The sequence below is a fragment of the Phodopus roborovskii genome, unplaced genomic scaffold (assembly GCF_943737965.1).
Source record: "Phodopus roborovskii unplaced genomic scaffold, PHOROB, whole genome shotgun sequence".
NCBI classification, from domain to species: domain Eukaryota; kingdom Metazoa; phylum Chordata; class Mammalia; order Rodentia; family Cricetidae; genus Phodopus; species Phodopus roborovskii.
Window position 1 is genome coordinate 3,425,640 of NW_026126442.1, and position 15,526 is coordinate 3,441,165.

Genomic DNA, 15,526 nt, shown 5'->3' on the forward strand with positions numbered 1-15,526 from the left:
ACACGTCCCTGCATTCACACATGCACGTCATGCACATGCACATACACACAAATAATGATAATAAAAAATAACAAAGTTAATTGAAATTTAAAGTTTAACCCCATGATATTATAACATTGGAAACCAAATTAAAATATCTTTAATGGATTTTTTTATTTCAGTTTTTAGTTATGTGTGTGTGTGTTCATGTCACATGTGTGTCAGTGCCTTGAGATGTCAAAAGAGGGTATCAGATCTCCTGAAGTTGGTGCTACAGTCAACTATGACCTAGTTGTTAGGAATTAAGCTTGTGGTGAACCTTGGTGGATTCAATGGCAGGCAAGGGTGACCGAGACAGAGGGACAAACATGCCAAGCAGACAGAGCTTGAGTGAGTTTTATTAGAAAGGGAAGGGTGGTGAGTGTGTGTGTGTGTGTGTGTGTGACTGAGTGTGTGTAAAAAGACACACAGAAAGAGGACAGAAGAGAAGAGGGAGACAGGAAAAGTCCTGTCTGCCTAAGGGGAACAGCAGGAAGGAGAGCAGACAGCAGGAAGGAGAGCCTAACTCTGGGCAGGGGTCTGACTTTTGCACCTGTGTGCAGACTAGTAGTCATAGAACCCTGGGCTGACCAGGGTACTGCCTGAGTGCATTCTGCCAGGTGACAGGGGCAGGCCAGCACAATGTCTGAATCCTTACACTAGTTAGTCTATGTTCTCAGAACAGAGAAGGAAGTGTTCTGAACCACTAAGCCTCCCCCCCCCCAGGCTGTGAACTCAATTCTCTTTAAACACTAGGAGGACCCAAGAAGATGTGGTCCATGGCTATTCCGAAGACCACACTGGTGCACTTTGAAACACTACAGAGCAGATCTACAATGAATGCTTCCATTTCAGTTCTAGGGCTCCAGGTGACTCAGCAATTAAGAGTACTTACTGCTTCTGCAGGGGACCAGAGTTTGGTTCCCAGCATCCTTGTGGGTGGCTCACAATCACCTGTAACTCCAGCCCAAAGAGGATCTGATGCCTTTAGCTTCTAAGGGCACCTGCATTCATGTTCTCATATGGATATACACATACATATACATCGTTAAAAATAAACCTTTATTTGCAAATGTATTTCAGCGCTGCAGTAGGGATGTGGCTGGATGGTATGGTAAGGCATGTGCTCAGCATACAAGCAGCCCTGGGTTCAGTCTCCAGGAGATAAGAAAATTCAAGTCAGCTTCAGGAACAGCTCGTTTCCTAAATATCTCAGTGATACAAAAATGAAAGCAGCCTGTAACTGCAGAGCCTGAAAAGTGGAGGCTGGAGCCTCAGCTGCACAGTAAAGTTAAGGACATTCTGATCCTCAGAACCCTGACCAAAAGGAAAATAGCTGGGGGATGCAGCTCAGCGGAAGAATGCTTCCCTCATATGCATGAAGTCCAAGGTCCAATCCCCACTATCAGCAAGTAAATAAAGAGTGAAGACATGAGGAGGACTGAGAGAACAGAAAGAAGTGGTATTGAGGAAAAGGACTTGAAGTTTTAGCTGTGTAGCCATCACATGCAGTCCAGGCTCCCTTCACCTGATTGTCAACAGCAAACAGCCTTGAGGATGCACCGGTGTGCTCCTGAAATAGCTTCTGCACCTAGCTGATCGCATCAGAGAAAGATGAAAACATAATCCTCTGTGCCATTGCCTTGCTGCCACATTCTGGCATGTCCCGATGAGTCCCCTGCCCTGTCCCCTCTGTTGAAAAAAGACACAGAGGGGAAGGACCCATCCAAGTTACACACCACCCCACACTGGACCTACATCCCCCTAATCCTGAGTACTGTTTCCCTCCCTAAGAGCCAAGGACCCCAGGCCCTTTCCTCTGGTTACTGACCAGTGGTAATTTCCTACCATCCAGCTATCTCAAAGTGGGCGGGGTTCTTGGCTAATGGCAGCCTGCCATACCTAACCCTCAAAAGAGGCTCTTTAGGGGCCAGAAAGATGACTCAATGTTAAAAGCATGCTCTGCTCATGCAGAGGATCTAAACTTGGTTTCCAGGACTTACAACCAGTGCTTCAAATGCCGGTAACCCCAAGCCGCCGGGGATCTGATGCCCTCTTCTGGCCTCCATGAGATCTGATCACAACAACAGGCATATATAGATATTGGTTTTCCAAGACAGGGTTTCTCTGTGTAGCTTTGGAGCCTGTCCCGGAACTCTGTAGACCAGGCTGGTCTCGAACTCACAGAGATCTGCCTGCCTCTGCCTCCCAAGTGCTTGAATCTAAAGACATGTACCACCAAGCCCAGCCACAAAAATGAATCTTAAGGACAGATCTTAAAAGGGGGTGGGTGTGGAGGGCAGTGCTCTGAGACCTTGGAAATCTGAAAATGTCTTACTCTGAAATGAGAAGCTCAGTGCACTCACTGCGTAAATTCTAAGACAAACAACTATGTTAAGTTTCAAACCTGGGACTAACAATTTACCTACTGGCTGGTCCCTCAGCCTTTACCAGTTACAGGGTCCTTCTGGCTGGCATGCTCTGCCCCCTACCCTAAACCTCTACAGCCCTGGGCCTGGGCTGCTATTCTGGTTGCCTTCCCTCTACAATTCAGCCATTTTGTTTACCTGGCCCTGTTCGTTCACCCTTCACCCCCCTGAATCTCCCCTCCCACTTCTCACATGGCCTGGGTCAGGGTCTTGTTCTCTTGGGGCTCTCCCAGATGTCCCTGCCTCTGGCTAATGCTTCCCCTCGTATCCACAATAAACCTTCTCCTCCACCATACCAAGGAGCAGTCATGTCCTTCCTTGTCATTGTTTTTTCATTCAAGCCCTTTGCTCAGAGTGTTGCAGGCCAGACGTGCCTGCTGCCTTCCAGTTTGAAGTATTTCACTGAGGGCTTTTGAGTCACCGGTTTCTGATCCTTTGGCTGTCTCTCTCTCTCTCTGATTCTGTCTTTCAGCACTCGACTGAGATTCCACTCTGTAACATCCCTTGGGGGACTCTGGAATCTAAAGGAATCATGACATAGTACTCCTCAACAGATAGTTACTAAAAATATTAACATTTGTGATTCCCTCAGTGAAAATAGTGGCTGGCTTCTTCATCGCCCTGGGATGGTTAGTGTTAATTATCAGCTTGACACAAGTTAGAGCCACTTGGAAGGGTTTCTGGGTGAGGAATTGTCTAGATCCAGTTGACCTGTGGGCATGCGCTTGAGGGGTTTTCTTAATTGGTTCAACTGAGATGAAAGGCCCACATTGAATATAAGCTCTCTGCTCTTGGCTGTGGGTGTGACTAGCTGCTTAAATCACTGCCTTGACTTCCAGGAAGTGAAGGGGGACCTGGAATCATGAGCTGAATAAGCCCTCTCTCCCTTGATGTGGCTCTTTTCAGGGTGTTTTATAACAGCAGCGTGAAACAGACCAGGACACACCCCAGAGCAATACATTGAACCTCTGCAATAACCGGGTTCTCACAGACTTCCCAGTTCCCTTTGTAAAACCTCCCTTGTACATGTGGATGGACATCCAAGAGTGATAGACACTAAGGAAAGGCAGGGGTCAGAACTCTGTGCTGCTAGTAAGCAACTTGGAAAAAGCAGAGACAAGTTAGAGACTGGCAAACCTGTGTGTATGTGGTATGAGTTTCAGTGTGTGGTGTGTGCATCTGTGTATCCTTTTGTTTAATATACAAATATATTACATCTAAAAATGTTAACAGAGCTGATGTGCTGGCGCACACATTTAATCCCAGCACCTGGGAGGCAGAAGCAGGCAGATCTCTGTGAGTTGGAGACCAGACTGGTCTACAAGAGCAAGTTCCAGGACAGGCTCCAAAGCCACAGAGAAACCCTGTCTCGAAAAAACAAAATAAATAAATAAATGGAAGGAAGGAAGGAAGGAAAGAAGGAAGGAAATGTTAACTGAGTGGCTGGAAAGATGGTGGCACAATGGCTAAAAACACTTACTGCTCTTGCAGAGGCCTTGGATTCCCTTCTCAGCCCCCACAAGACAGCTAACAATTGTCTGTAACTCTAGTTCCAGAGGATCCAACATCCTGTCCTGTTCGGGCCTCAGTGGGTGCCAGGCGCACAAGTGATACACAGACATATATGCAAGCAAAATACCTATATACAGTAAAAAATTTTCAAAAATGAAAAGATAATAAACTTTGAAAAGGTAGCAAAGTTTGTACCTGGTACAGAGTGAGTTCCAGGACAGCCAGGGCTACACAGAGAAACCCTGTCTCGGGGATGGGGTGGGGTGGGGTGGAGGGGATTTAAGGCTAACAGAGTTTACACTAAGGAAATATCAGAGTATGCTCTAAAATTTGGCATTAGAAGCTCTTAAAGATTGAAAATATGGTCACTAAGATTAAGGAAAATTTAGTTATCTTAAATCAGTGCTTTCTCCAGAAAAGAACCCTGTGATTTCCCACCTTTGAGGACTGTCTACTAGCATTCTGGAGGTAAGCAGTGTAAAGAGAGCTGGAAGACTTGTCATGTGGGATGTGAACTTCCACCTATTTCCCTACACGTTATCTTTTCCCTCTGTCTCAAACACTGGTTAGCCAGGTGTTGGCCTTCTGGGCCAATCTCTAAATTATATATATACAAATGCAGATCATACATTTAAACACATATATAACATTTAAATAGAAATAATATACAATTCTGTGTAACATATATATGAACTTAAATATGTAATTTATATAATTTACATGTGTATACATATAAATATAATAATATGTAATATACATACATATAAACATTTCAATTAGACTGTCTTTTTCTGCTTCCTTCTGAAAGTTGTCCTTCAAACTTATCAAGTCTTTACAAGAATTTGGAAAGGTGGGAGAGCAGGATGTTATTGACTGTGTGTGTGTTTGTGTGTGTGTGTTGTGGTTTTGTATGCTAGGTAAGTGGTCTTCCAGCAAGCCATGTCCCCAGCCTGCCTTCTTTTTCTTCTTTCCTTTTTTTTTTTGGGGGGGGGAGGGGGGTTGTTTGTTTGTTTTTGAGACAGGGTTTCTCTGTATAACAGAACCCTGGCTGTCTTGGAACTTGCTCTGTAGCCCAGGCTGGTCTCAAACTCACAAAGATCTGCCTGCCTCTGTCTCCCGAGTGCTGGGATTAAAGGTGTGTGCCTTCTTTTTTTCCATGTTGTATTTTGAGATAGGATCTAACTAAGTTGCCTAGACTAGATCCTCCTGTCTCAGCCTCCCTAGTAGCTAGGATTACAGGTGTGTGGCCACCAGGATCAGATGACTTCATTGTTGTTTTATAGCTATAGGTGGCATTCCTTATGCATCTATGTTCTTGTGTACCTGTGTTCACGTATGGACGAACACGTGTGCTTGTTCAAGGGGAGGAAGCAGTCCACACATTAACTTGCATTAACTTGGGTGCAGGGATCTAAACCTAGTTTCTCATGCTTGCATGGCCAGATTTTATCCAGTGAATCACCTCCCAGCCTATTTGGTTTTTGTTAACTGATTGATTTTGTCTCCATCTACCAACTGGGCTCCAGGGATCGAATTCAGATCATCAGGCTTAACAGCAAGCACCCTTACTCACCAAGCCATTCTTGCTGACCTCCTTGTTTTGTCTGTTTGAGACAGGGTCCTGCTGTGTGGTCCTGGCTGCCTGGTACTTACTGTGTAGCCCAGGCTAGTGGTAATCTTCCTAGCTCAGTCTCCTAAGGGCTGACTAGGTCAACCTATGTCAATTAACATTTTTGATAATCTACAACTGGGATAGTTGAACATTATTTGAGAAGTAAGAGACATATAAAATGGTTGAATTTTGCTTTTGTTTTTGTTTTTAAAGCAATGAGAGCTGGAGAGATGGCTTAGGGGTTAAAGGCACTGGCTGCTCTTTAGAGGACCTGAGTTCAATTCCCAGCACCCACACGGCAGCTCACAACTGTCTATAGCTCCAGTTCCAGGGGATTTGGTACCCTCACATAAACACACACACACACACACACACACACACACACACACACACACACACAATCTTTTTTTTTCTTTAAAACGGAAGCTTGTCAATGGTGGCACATGACTTTAATTGCAGCACTTGGGAGGCAGAGGCAGGTGGATCTCTGTGAGTTTGAGGTCAGCCTGGTCTACAGAGTGAGTTCCAGGACAGCCTAGACTGTTACACAGAGAAAACCTGGTTGGAAAACCCAAGGAAGAAAGGAAGATAAGAAGAGGGAGGGAGGAAGGAAGGGAAGAAGGGAAGAAGGGAGGAAGGAGAATGGGGGTGGTGTTGTCAGCAAGTGGTGGTAGCATTGTGCATTTTAAGGGGCATAGTCTCCACTCCCGTCTGGGCCTTGTGTCCTAGGATCCGGTACCTCTCTGAGGCCGTTCTCCAGAGGCTGAACTTCTGCTATTTCCCCACTTTTCCCAGTTTCTAAACCCTCAGAATGGCACTAGTGTGACTATAAACAGAAAAACAAAGTAGCAGAAAAGCAGCCTCCAAACTAGACCTAAGAATATGTAAAAATGCTTATGTGTAATTTCAGCACTGGGGAGGTGCAGGCAGGAGTTCAAGACCATCCTCAGGCAGATCCAAGCCAGCCTGAGATGTGTAGAACTCTGTTTCTAAACAAACAAACAAACAAATGAGAACAAATAGGAAGTAGACAAAGGAGGAGGAAGAAGAGGAAGATGGTTCAGTAGGTAAAGATATTTGCCTCCAAACCTGATGACCTGCAGTCAATTCTTGATCTGCATGGAGAAAGGAGAAAACCAACTCCCAAAGTTGCTCTTTTACTTCCACAGGCAGACCCCTCCTCTTATGAATAGGTACTCCTACCCCATATGGAACTTTCTAGAAGCCTTCTTACAGCCATGAGGCTGAAGCCTTTAGAGCAAAGGATTCTCAAACAGTAGAATGCTGACAGCTGTTGTCAGTAGAGTGGACAATGGTTTACAAAACTACTGTGTTCATCTGTCTCCCTCTTCTCTTCTGTCCTCTCTCTGTCTCTCTACTCCCCACCCCCACCCACTACCCACCCCAAACCCTGCTGCCTCCTCTTCCAACCAGAAGTCATCAAAAAGTCCTTCATTTTTACATCTGACTCTAGGAGCTGCTGGGTATGTAGGGTCCATCCCCAGTGACCTTCAACCCTGATCATTTCTAACCAGCTATCTAATCCTCGAAATAAATGCATCTTTCTCTCTCTCTCTCTCTCTCTCTCTCACTCACTCTCTCTCTCTCTCTCAGGTCTCTGTGAGAATTCATTTCTCCATCTTTGGGGTAACACCAAGTTCATCCATCCCATCCCATTGCTAAAAGGCAAAATTACAATAATTAATTGTGAAGAGTTTAATTGGCTCCATTTTAGACTCTAGAACCAAATAACCCTTCTTAAAAGAGAATAAGAGCTTAAGAGAAACAAGGAGGGGAGACTCTCATTTTTCCATTGTTTGTTTTCAGTCTCTCTGTCCTTCACCTTGGTGTGTAGCCTAGACTGGTGTCAAGTTCACAGCGATGCTCCTGCCTCAGCCTTCCAAGTGCTGGGATTACAGAAGTGTTGGATCTTCCTGAATCTGGAGGTAAATTAGCTGTGAGCCATCCAACCTGGGTGCTGACCTCTGGCCTGGGAGAGCAGACGAGTGCTCAGATCAAAGCTTTCCCTGTTATAGCTGACCTGACAAACAAATAAACAAATGGGGGTGGTACTTTCTCTACAAAGTGGGGATCAGGAGACTCAAAAGTAGAGAAACAATAGCTGAAGCAGGTTAGGTTACTTTTTTGCCTAAGGAGCAAAGCCTGGGGAGCTTCATTATCAGGCCAGTTGAAACTGGTTTGTTGGGGAAATCTGGCAGTTATCTCCTTTTCTCTCTCCAGGTTTCTAGGAAGATCAGATAGCAGGCTTTAACTTGGTAGCAGGGAGCTTCAGCATGGATGACTCCATTTTTATTTTTAGTCTGGTCTGTTGAGGTGCTGGACAAACACAATGGCCTTTTGTAATGCTTACTTAATAATTAAACGAGATAGAGTGACACACACCTGTGACCCCAACACTTACAACGAAGGCAGGAAGATTATAACTTCACGGTCATCCTCAGCCACTTGGTGAGTTATGCAGCCTGAGCTAGAGAAACCCTGACTTAGAAGCCAGAGGGACTGGAAAGAAGAGCTTCCTGCTCTTCCCCAAGACCGGAGGTCAGCAACCCTGTCGGATGGCTCACAAACATGCAGATCCAACACCTTTGGCCCAACATGCACAAACCTACATACAGACATATACACACAACTAAAAAAACGATGAAAATAAATCACATACATACAACATATATATTAATAGATAGATATAAATATTTAGTGGAAGAGCAACTGAGGAAGACAACCAGGGTCAACACCTGCCCTATATGCTCTCTCTCTCTCTCTCACACACACACACACACAACCAGGGTCAACACCTGGCCTCCATATTCTCTCTCTCACACACACCTAAACATACACACACACACACAACACACATACATACATACACCTGAACACATGCACACACACACACCCCTGAACACACACACACACACAACCAGGGTCAACACCTGGCCTCCATGTTCTCTCTCACACACATACCTAAACATAAACACACACACATCTGAACATACACACACACACATCTGAACATACACACACACACATACACCTAAACACACACACACAGCACACACACACACCCCTGAACACACACATACACACACTTGAATACACACATACATCTGAACATAAACACAACTAAAATATACATCTTAAGGCTAGGTGTGGTGTTGTGATACATGCCTTAAATCCCAGCACTTGGAAGCTGGGCGTTGGTGGCGTACGCCTTTAAGTCCTAGCACTCGGGAGGCAGAGGCAGGCGGATCTCTGTGAGTTAGAGACCATCCTGGTTTACAGAGCTAGTTCCAGGACAGGCTCCAAAGCTACAGAGAAACCCCGTCTTGAATAAAATCAAAAACCAAAACCAACCAACCAAACAAACAAAACCCAAATCCCAGCAATTAGGAGATAGGCAGATCTCTGTGAGTTCAAGGCCAGTTTGGTCTACATAGTGAGTTCTAGGACAGCTAGGACTATATAGTGAGACCCTGTCTCAAAAGGAAGGGAGGAAGGAAGGGAGGATGGAAGGAAGGAAAGAAGGAAGGATGCATTTTTAAAAATGGGTGTGGAGGCACACATGCACCCAGCTTTTAAGAGTTAGAGTTAAGAGGATCAGAAGTTTAAAGTCTGCTTAGGGAATTCAAGGCCAGCTTGACCTGCATGAGAGAAAAAAAACCCAACATTTAAAAAAAAAGAAAAAGAAAATCAGCTGGCTGATTGTGGTGCATGCTTTTAGTCCCAACACTGGGGAGGCAGAGGTAGGCGGATCTCTGTGAGTTCCAGGTCAGCCTGGTCTACTAGCAAGTTCTAGGACAGCCTCCAAAGCTACAGAGAAACCCTGTCTCGAAAAAATAACAAACAAACAAAAAGGTGAAAATTAATTAAAATAAGAAAGATATATCATTACTTGTTAATGAATTTTTTAGTAGTTTTACTGAGGTACAATTCACATGTTGAATTTTGCTCTCTTAGAGCACATAAGTCAGTGTTCTCCGTACAATCACCACCACTACCAAATTCCAGAATGTTCTATCGCTTCCCACTTAAATAAACCCCAGAGTCCTGACTAGTTACTCCCCATTGCTCCTAGTCCCTGATACCTCTGACCTGCCATCTATTTCTATGGGTCTGCCTTCTTCTGACTCTTCATATACATAAATCACAATATGTATCTGTAAGGAGTTCGGTTTTTCTGCCCACCGCCTGCTCTTGTTCCACCACCAAGCCAGCCCCAAATAACACACAGAGACTCTGTATTTGATACAATGCTGTTGGCCCTGTTACTTGTTTCTTATCGGCTAGCTCTGCCTTAATTATTAACCCATTTCTGCTGATCTATGTATTTCTCTTACCGGGGAGCCGGCGGCATACTGCTTTCTTCAGACTCTCCATCTTGACTCCTCCTTCCTCCTTCCTATTTCCTCCTTGTCTCCTAGTCCCTCCTATCTTCCTTTCCTATTGGCCAACAGTGCTTTATTATTAACCAGTATGAGAAACATATACAGAATGACATCTCCCATCATCTCCTCTTTTCTGTCTAAAATAACATGAAGGGTTTTAACCTTAACATAGCAAAATATATCACATAACAGTTATCAAATAATCACAGTTAACAATATTTAGTCCATTAACATATAGCAAGATTTGAAGAAAATATTTCATCATCTATTCTATCTTTGTGTGTCTAAAGTCTAAGTAACTTATCTTTAATCCTAACTAATGAAAACTATAACCATTACTATCTGTCTTCAACTCCTTCAAAGACCACAGAAGGATAATATATAAGCTCTAGAAATGACAGAGACATCTTGCCTTTTCAGTCACCCGAAGTTCTTCTGTAATCTTCCATCTTCAGCCCATAGGCCATAGTATGTCTGACAGACTCTCCAGTAAAGCAGAAAACTTTAAACTGTCTTCTTTATTGGCAGTTTGTCAGTCACTTTTCTCCGTGTCCTGCATACTGTCTCGAAGACTCTTCCATGAAGCAGGAACTCTGTAGCAATGTCCATCTTGAATCAGCAGTCACTTTTCTGTGGGTCCTGCATGTCCACTTTATACAGCATAAAGTCAAACAGTCCAGACAAGAGCAGTATCTTGTCCACATGGCTAGTCTTGCCATATTGGAAGCAAACGTCATAATGCATTTCTTCGATGTCCATCTTCCTTTCTGGTGCAGGTGGTATTGCCAAGAGCAATTATGTCTCTCTGTCACAAAAACCCTAAACCACTTTAAATGCCATATTCTGTAGGTCTTTGAAAGGTTTGAAGAATTCCTATCCATCTCAAATACATCTCTGTGTATCTTGAAAAACCTAACTAACTTAACTCTAAGCTTTGACTATCATAGGTAATTATCTATAATCTGTACTACATTATATTTCTATATAAACACAATACCTAAACAAGAGGAGAAATACACATCTCACAAAATTGACATTAAATTGTATCAATAAATGAAAATCGACTCCAAAACAAAGTAATCATATCAATACCATAATTCCCTTTTTACCTTTAAAAATAATTGGCTGTGATCATTACCCATTTATAACCAAGTCCATTTACATGAAAACAAACATTTATAAACAATGTTTGGGAATTTGGGCGTCGTTCTTTCCAAACTACTTCCTGCTGACAGGGGGCGCTGTCATGGGGGATCATGAGAAGACACAGAAATCTTGGCTGTAGTCTGCAAGGCTGCTTTGTTCAGCTATTTTGAATGTAGGATCACCTGGTCCTCTGTTTCAGGGGGTCTGGCTTGATCAAACCACACAAGTCTGGAAGGAATCCACAGCTTTTTATTTTCTGTGGAAACAAAAATAGAAATCCTTTCCCCCAGTAACTTGTCCTTAAACTTAAATGTTGGAGTCAAAGCATTTTTAAAATATATAAATTTAATTAATCCAGCAGCATTTCCTTTATCAGTTGTTATTTTCTCAGCAGTCAAACAATGTAGAGACAACACAATAGCATACAGTAACCAGATTCTCTCTGAGCTTTTCATCTTTACGTGCCTTTATTACTCTGTTTATTTTACTTTTATTTTTTTTTATTTTTTGACATAGGGTTTCACTGAGTAACTCTTATCTGTCCTGGAATTTACCCTGCATACCAGGTTTACTTTGCAAATCACAGAGATCTGCTTGCCTCTGTCTCCTGAGTGCTGGGATTAAAGGCGTGTGCTACAACACCCAGTTCCTCTTTGTCTCTTTAAAACCATTTTTTTTTTTTCATGTCTACGTATATTCTAAAACACACTGTAAACCTTTAGAGGTTTTTCTTAATATGAATCTGTCTTTACTGTAAATCTTTATCTTCGTCTGGCCACAAGTCTTTTATCTGGTAAACAACAACATTGCTAAAATGAAAGTCATAGCTGTGTCAGCCGCTGTTTACCAAAGATGGTGGCGGGTACTTTTACCGCCAGCACGGAAAGCTGTGCTCACCACCTTGGTCTGCGCTGCCACCCAGAAAGCATGCTGCCGGCTTGGAGATGTGGTCACTGCCATTGCCATCTCTCATACACACCAATAAATTGTTAGCAGAGTTTCTTGAAAGCCTTGCGGTTTTTTGCCACATATGCTGAGTCAGGAATCTTCCCTTAAAGGAGCCACGCGAATATCTGCTTGCCTCTAGCAAAGCAGAGTTCAACTGAGAAAAATGCTGATACCAAGAAACCTTGCTTGTCTCTGTTCTGTTGCTTCTAAAACCCTTTTTTAAGCTTTTGTTAAATTTTAAGTGGAAGTTCTTATTAACCACGTGGGCGCCATTTGTAAGGAGTTCGGTTTTTCTGCCCACCGCCTGCTCTTGTTCCACCACCAAGCCAGCCCCAAATAACACACAGAGACTCTGTATTTGATACAATGCTGTTGGCCCTGTTACTTGTTTCTTATCGGCTAGCTCTGCCTTAATTATTAACCCATTTCTGCTGATCTATGTATTTCTCTTACCGGGGAGCCGGCGGCATACTGCTTTCTTCAGACTCTCCATCTTGACTCCTCCTTCCTCCTTCCTATTTCCTCCTTGTCTCCTAGTCCCTCCTATCTTCCTTTCCTATTGGCCAACAGTGCTTTATTATTAACCAGTATGAGAAACATATACAGAATGACATCTCCCATCATGTATCCTTTTACAGAGTTTGTTTAACTCCGCATGATAGTTGCAAGGCTCAGCTAAGCTGCAACATGTGTCAGTACTTCATACCTTTTTGTGGCTGAGTAACATTCCACTGTATAGATAGATATACAGGTTTCACGTGTTTATCCATTAGTTGATGCCCATTAGGATTGTTTCCCTTTTACAGCTTTGGTGGCTAATGTTTCTATAGCACTGGGGCTTACATTTGAGGAAGACATATTTGTTTTCTTGAGTATGCTTACGAATGACATTCCGGGCTCATACAGTAATTCTATGCTTACACTTGAGGCAGCCCAACTGTATTACAAAAGCAGCTCCACCTGACAATTACACCAGCCAGACACAAAGGTGTGATGCACACCTGTAAGCAAAGGATCTTGGGAAACTAGAGCCAGTATGTGTAATGTAGGAAGATCCTGTCTCGAAACAAATCAGATAAAAGGCCAGGGGATACATCTCAGTGGTAGGGAACATACTTGTTACAGCTGCTGAGTTTTGTCCCCAGAACTAAAAAGGCAAGAGACTGGATCTCATTGTAGGCTTGGGATTCTAACAGTTTGGTTAGAATCTCCAGCTCACAACTGCCATTCTCATCTGTCTGTCTCCACCCCCCCCCCCAAACCAAGTCCTCTCAGAGAATCTCCAGCAAAGGAGGACACCAAAAAGCCCAGTTCTTCATGCCTGGTAGCTACGGCAGCTCCTCCTCTGAAGTTGCCAGCAGTCCAAGTCCCCGCCTAAAGCAGTTAGCTTTTGATCATATTTAGCATAAACCCAGCCTGTAGCTTGTAGCAGACACATCATCACCCCTTGCCTACAGGCTATACAACCTCCCTGCTTTAGTTCAGGCATGTGACTTCTCCTGCTAGAGCTCTGGGGCTGGAGAACTCCCCGGGAGTTGCTTTGCTCACATAAACCTGTTCTTACTGCATAGGTGGAGGTGGAGAAGTCTATTATCGAGTTACACAGAAAACCTATTGCTGACTACTGGGGGGGGGGGGGGAAGCAGATATGACATAGGGTCAAGTAGCCTAAGCTAGCCTTAGATTCTCTATAGTTGAGGATGACCCTGAATTTCTGAACCTCCTGCCTCCACTTTCCTAGTGATAGGATTTGGAGCTTGTTCCACCAAGCTGCTTTAGTTACTGTTTTTCCTTTCTTTCTCTGTTTCTATTTGATTTTTATTCACATCTATTAATTACACATAGTAATTATATTATAACATTCACATATATAATGTGTTCTTACCATATTCATTTCTCATTAACCTTATTCCCTGATTACAGATTTTAGGGTTTCTTTTATTTGTATTTTTCTTTTTTTTTTTTTTTTTTTTTTTTTTTTGAGACAGGGTTTCTCTTGTAGCTTTGGACCCTGTTCTGGAACTAGCTTGGTAGACCAGGCTGTCCTCGAACTCACAGGGATCCACCTGTCTCTGCCTCTTGGTCCTCTGGAAGAGCAGTCAGTGATCTTAATCACTGAGCCATCTCTCCATCCCCCAGAACAGACATTTTTAATTCATTAATTAATCAATTATTTGTGGGTATTCGAGTGTTGAATCTAGGGCCTCTCACACAGGCTAGGGCAATGTTCTTGTTATGGAGGAAACTTCACCCCAGCCCCTAGCATCCATATACTCAAAGAGTCTGGAATGTTCTGGTAGAAGTTCCACCCAACCCCCCCCCCCACCCCATCTCCCTCCAAACCCTGCTACATCTCAATCTGAGAGATGCTCAAGACCACTCCCACAGGCTATTTAAACTGTCCCCCAGAAAACAGTCCTCTCTGGGGGTTTGGAAGGCCATTGGAAGTGTTGCATCCATTAAATGAGGGCTTTTTCTAATTCGGTTTGATTTGGTCTGATTTGGATTACTGCATCGGCAGAGAGGCTTATCAGGGTATTAAAACTTTTTAAACTACCATCAAGATATATCTCCAAGACCTTTATTATTCTTTATCTCATTTTATTCTCAAGACAGGGTTTCTCTGTGTAGTTCTGGCTGTCCTGGGAACTCTCTTTGTAGACCAGGATGGCCTCAAAATCACAGGGTCCCACCTGCCTCTGCCTCTGTGCACTGGAGTACAACCATCGCCTGGCTGACTTTTACTTTTTAAAATTTATTTATTATTTTCAAATGAGGTTGCATTCTGTAGCCCAGAGTGACTTGGGATTCACTAAGTGGCTCATACTGGCTTTGAACTTGGGATCCTCCTGCTCTGCTTACTAAGTAACTGCAATTATAGGCCAGGGTGACCTTTTCATTCCTTCTGTTTATTTTCCCAGTTTGCCACAGTACATGCACAGATAATCATTCCATGAAGCTAGGAGCTTGGCTGCCCTGGTTCCAGAATAAGAGTGTCAGGTTATCTGGGATTGGACCTCTATTAGCCCAGAGACCACCGCTTTAACCAGATAAAGTGCCTCAGAGAGCTGCCAGGGTCTGGCGTGAGGGGGAACTCACTGCAGTACCCTGCAGTGGCTCCTGGCTGGCCAGGAGCAGGTAAGAAGAGCTGGAGAACAGATGGCGGCTTCAGTCAGCAGGCGCTGGACTCTTATCAGCCCTCAGGCCTTGCCTTGTGGACAAGAAAATCCCTGTGTGCTCCGAGAGGCTCCAGATGGTATGGTGCAGGCCACTGGTGGCAGGAAGGGCATTCAGCTCCTTCCAGTCTAGCTCAGGGACACATTCTAAGTCATTCAAGATAGACTGGGACAGAAACAGACAATGAATCTGACCTCTTAGACATTCAACACATCAGTCTGAGGGAAAGAAAGGTGCAGGTACAGTGTGTGTGTGTGTGTGTGTGTGTGTGTGTAGCAGCC